Source organism: Arachis duranensis, chromosome 10, assembly GCF_000817695.3.
Source record: "Arachis duranensis cultivar V14167 chromosome 10, aradu.V14167.gnm2.J7QH, whole genome shotgun sequence".
Lineage (NCBI taxonomy): Eukaryota > Viridiplantae > Streptophyta > Magnoliopsida > Fabales > Fabaceae > Arachis > Arachis duranensis.
Window position 1 is genome coordinate 62,538,044 of NC_029781.3, and position 5,757 is coordinate 62,543,800.

The window sequence follows — 5,757 nt, forward strand, 5'->3', positions numbered from 1 at the left end:
TTTACTATGAGTTTGTGTGTTTTTCTGTGATTTCAGGTAAATTCTGACTGAAATTGAGGGATTTGAGCAAAACTCTGAAGAAGGCTGACAAAAGGACTGCTGATGCTGTTGGAATCTGACCTCCCTGCACTCGAAATGGATTGTCTGGAGCTACAGAACTCCAATTGGCGCGCTCTCAACGGCGTTGGAAAGTAGACATCCAGGGCTTTCCAGCAATATATAATAGTCCATACTTTATTCGACGATTGACGACGTAACTTGGCGTTAAACGCCAAGTACACGCTGCTGTCTGGAGTTAAACGCCAGAAAAACGTCATTATCCGGAGTTTCCAAGATATTCATTCGTACCCAAGAACATGATGAATGTTATGAGTCAGATTACTCTCATTATCATTCTCACTTATGAATGTGCGTGATTGACAACCATGTCCGTTCTACATGCAACAGAGCTTGAATGTGTATCTCTTAGATTCCCCAATAGAATCTTCGTGGTATAAGCTAGATAGATGGCGGAATTTATGAGGATCCGGAAAGTCTCACCTTGTCTGTGGTATTCCGAGCTGTGCGAGTGACAGCCGCACAGGATATTTCCCCGTGAGGAATGAAAGTAGCCACAGTTGATGGTGAACCCCTATACAAAGCTTGCCATGGAAAGGAGTAAGAAGGACTGAGTAGAAGGAGTAGGAGAACAGGCGTCCAAGAGCTCTACAGCATCTCCATCCGCTTATCTGAAATTCCCACCAATAAATCTGCATAAGTGTTCTATCCCTTTTATTATTTCTTCTTTTTATTATTAATTATTCGAAAACCCATAAACCATTTTTAATCTGCCTAACTGAGATTTGCAAGGTGACCATAGCTTGCTTCATACCAACAATCTCTGTGGATTCGACCCTTACTCACGTAAGGTTTATTACTTGGACGACCCAGTACATTTGCTGGTTAGTTGAACGGAGTTGTGTCCACTAGTGCTAATTTCTAAAATCCAATTACAAGAAAATAGGAATCACAATTTCGTCCACCAATGACATTGGGTTGCCTCCCAACAAACGCTTCTTTAATGTCATTAGCATGACAGTGGGCTCTCATGGAGCCTCATAGATACTCAGAGCAATGTTGGAACCTCCCAACACCAAACTTAGAGTTTGACTGTGGGGGTTCAACACCAAACTTAGAATTTGGTTGTGGCCTCCCAACACCAAACTTAGAGTTTGACTGTGGGGGCTCTGTTTTACTCTGTTTGAGAGAAGCTTTTTAGGCTTCTTCCCTTTCCTGTCTGCAAGCCATGGTACTTCCTGAATGGTGAAGAGTTTCTCATCCAGAAAGGTTTCAGAGATCTCAATACGAGGGTGGGGCGCTCCCGCTACTGGTTCTATCCGGGACAGGTGATCAGCTACTTGATTCTCTGTCCCTTTTCTGTCTCTTATTTCTATATCAAACTCTTGTAAAAGCAACACCCATCTTATGAGCCTGGGTTTTGAATCCTGCTTTGTGAGTAGATATTTAAGAGCAGCATGGTCAGTGTACACAATCACTTTTGATCCTACTAGATAGGATCTAAACTTGTCAATGGCATAAACCACTACAAGTAACTCTTTTTCTGTGGTTGTGTAATTCTTCTGTGCATCATTTAAAACACGGCTAGCATAATAAATGACGTGCAGAAGCTTGTTATGCCTCTGTCCCAACGCTGCACCTATCTTATGAAAAACTTGGTGCACGAAATTGTGATCATCAATGGCGCCATCAACATGGTACGCTCAATTGCAATCTCAACTCTTTATCACAACTTCGCACAACTAACCAGCAAGTGTACTGGGTCGTCCAAGTAATAAACCTTACGCGAGTAAGGGTCGATCCCACAGAGATTGTTGGTATGAAGCAAGCTATGGTTATCTTGTAAATCTCAGTCAGGCAGATTCAAATGGTTATGAATGATTTATGAATAAAGCATAAAATAAAGATAGAGATACTTATGTAATTCATTGGTGAGAATTTCAGATAAGCGTATGGAGATGCTTTGTCCCTTCCATCTCTCTGCTTTCCTACTGTCTTTATCCAATCCTTCTTACTCCTTTCCCTGGCAAGCTGTATCTAGGGTTTCACTGTTGTCAGTGGCTACCTCTCATCCTCTCAGTGAAAATGTTCAACGCGCTCTGTCACAGCACGACTATTCAGCTGTCGGTTCTCGATCATGTTGGAATAGAATCCAGTGATTCTTTTGCGTCTGTCACTAACTCCCCACAATCGCGAGTTTGAAGCTCGTCACAGTCATTCAATCCTTGAATCCTACTCAAATACCACAGACAAGGTTTAGACCTTCCAAATTCTCTTGAATGCCGCCATCAATTCTAGCTTATACCACATAATCATCACATTCATCATGTTCTTCGATGCGAATGAATATCTTAGAACAAGAATAAGCTGAATTGAATAGAAGAACAATAGTAATTGCATTAATACTCAAGGTACAGCAGAGCTCCACATCTTAATCTATGGTGTGTAGAAACTCCACCGTTGAAAATACATAAGAACAAGGTCTAGGCATGGCCGAATGGCCAGCCTCCCATAGAGGGTTCAATCATAAAAACATGATCAAAAGATTAAAAATACAATAGTAAAAGGTCCTACTTATAGAGAACTAGTAGCCTAGGATTTACAGAAATGAGTAAATGACATAAAAATCCACTTCTGGGCCCACTTGGTGTGTGCTTGGGCTGAGCATTGAAGCATTTTCATGTAGAGACTCTTCTTGGAGTTAAACGCCAGCTTTTGTGCCAGTTTGGGCGTTTAACTCCCATTCTTGTGCCAATTCCGGCGTTTGACGCCGGGCAGTTTTGAGCTGATTTGGAACGCCAGTTTGGGCCATCAAATCTCGGGCAAAGGATGGACTATTATACATTGCTGGAAAGCCCAGGATGTCTACTTTCCAACGCGGTTGAGTGCGCGCCAATTGGGCTTCTGTAGCTCCAGAAAATCCACTTTGAGTGTAGGGAGGTCAGAATCCAACAGCATCTGCAGTCCTTTTCAGCCTCTGAGTCAGATTTTTGCTCAGGTCCCTCAGTTTCAGCCAGAAAATACCTGAAATCACAGAAAAACACACAAACTCACAGTAGAGTCCAGAAAAGTGAATTTTAACTAAAAACTAATAAAAATATAGTAAAAACTAACTAAAACATACTAAAAACATACTAAAAACAATGCCAAAAAACGTACAAATTATCCGCTCATCACAACACCAAACTTAAATTGTTGCTTGTCCTCAAGCAACTGAAGATCAAATAAGATAAAAAGAAGAGAATATGCAATGAATTCCAAAAACATCTATGAAGATCAGTATTAATTAGATGAGCGGGGCTTTTAGCTTTTTGCCTCTGAACAGTTTTGGCATCTCACTTTATCCTTTGAAATTCAGAATGATGGGCTTCTATAGGAACTCAGAATCCAGATAGTGTTATTGATTCTCCTTGTTAGGTATGATGATTCTTGATCATAGCTACTTTATGAGTCTTGGCTGTGGCCCAAAGCACTCTGTCTTCCAGTATTACCACCGGATTCATACATGCCACAGACACATAACTGGGTGAACCTTTTCAGATTGTGACTCAGCTTTGCTAGAGTCCCCAATTAGAGGTGTCCAGGGTTCTGTAGCACACTCTTTTTACCTTGGATCACAACTTTATTATTTCTTTTTCTTTTCCCCTTTTTTTCGTTTTTTCTTTCTTTTTTTTTTGAATTCACTGCTTTTTCTTGCTTCAAGAATCATTTTTGTGATTTTTCAGATCCTCAGTAACATGTCTCCTTTTTCATCATTCTTTCAAGAGCCAACATTCGTGAACAACAAATTCAAAAGACATATGCACTGTTCAAGCATACATTCAGAAACCAAAGTATTGCTACCACATCAAAATAATTAATCTATTATAAAATTCAAAATTCATGCAATTCTTCTCTTTTTCAATTGAGAACATTTTTCATTTAAGAAAGGTGATGGATTCATAGGACATTCATAACTTAAAGGCATAGACACTAAGACACTAATGATCATAAGACACAAACACGGATAAACATAAGCATGAAAATTTCGAAAAACAAGAAACTAAAGAACAAGGAAGTTAAAGAACGGGTCCACCTTAGTGATGGTGGCTTGTTCTTCCTCTTGTTCTTGATGCTCCACCCTTAGTTGTCCCATGTTGGAACTCAATTCACCTAGGGAGGTGTTGATTTGCCCCCAATAGTTTTGTGGAGGAAAGTGCATCCCTTGAGGCATCTCAGGGATTTCATGATGAGTGGGGTCTCTTGTTTGCTCCATCCTTTTCTTAGTAATGGGCTTGTCTTCATCAATGAGGGTGTCTCCCTCTATGTCAACTCCAACTGAATAACAGAGGTGACAAATGAGATGAGGGAAGGCTAACCTTGCCAAGGTAGAGGACTTGTCCGCCACCTTATAAAGTTCTTGGGATATGACCTCATGAACTTCTATTTCCTCTCTAATCATGATGCTATGAATCATGATAGACTGGTCTATAGTAACTTCGGACCGGTTGCTAGTGGGAATAATTGAGCGTTGGATAAACTCTAACCATCCCCTAGCCACGGGCTTGAGGTCATGCCTTCTCAGTTGAACTGGCTTCCCTCTTGAATCTCTCTTCTATTGAGCGCCCTCTTCACAAATGTCTATGAGGACTTGGTCCAACCTTTGATCAAAGTTGACCCTTCTAGTGTAAGGGTGTTCATCTCCTTGCATCATGGGCAAGTTGAATGCCAACCTTACATTTTCCGAACTGAAATCTAAGTATTTCCCCCGAACCATTGTAAGCCAATTCTTTGGGTCCGGGTTCACACTTTGATCATGGTTCTTGGTGATCCATGCATTGGCATAGAACTCTTGAACCATTAAGATTTTGACTTGTTGAATGGGGTTGGTAAGAACTCCCCAACCTCTTCTTCGGATCTCATGCCGGATCTCCGGATATTCACTCTTTTTGAGTTTGAAAGGGACCTCGGGGATCACCTTCTTCATGGCCACAACTTCATAGAAGTGGTCTTGATGCACCCTTGAGATGAATCTCTGCATCTCCCACGACTCGGAGGTGGAAGCTTTTGCCTTCCCTTTCCTCTTTCTAGAGGTTTCTCCGGCCTTAGATGCCATAAATAGTTATGGAAAAACAAAAAGCAATGCTTTTACCACACCAAACTTAGAAGGTTTGCTCATCCTCGAGCAAAAGAAGAAAGAAGAGAGTAGAAGAAGAAGAAATAGAGGAGATGGAGGTGGCGTTGTGGTTCGGCCAAGGGGGAGAAGTAGTGTTTAGTTTGTGTAAAAATGAAAGAGTGAAAATGGGTTTATATAGGAGTGGAGAGGGGGTGTATGGTTCGGCCATTATGGGTGGGTTTGGGAGGGAAAGTGGTTTGAATTTGAATGGTGAGGTAGGTGGGGTTTTATGAAGGATGGATGTGAATGGTGAAGAGAATAGTGGGATTTGATAGGTGAGGGATTTTTGGGGAAGAGGTATTGAGGTGATTGGTGAATGGGTGAAGAAGAGAGAGAGTGGTGGGGTAGGTGGGGATCCTGTGGGGTCCACAGATCCTGAGGTGTCAAGGAAAATTCATCCCTGCACCAAGTGGCGAGCAAAAATGCTCTTTATGCCAATTCTGGCGTTAAACGCCGGGCTAGTGCCCATTTCTGGTGTTTAACCCCAACTTCCTGCCCTTTCCTGGCATTTAATGCCAGTCTGGTGCCCCTTTCTGGCGTTAAAC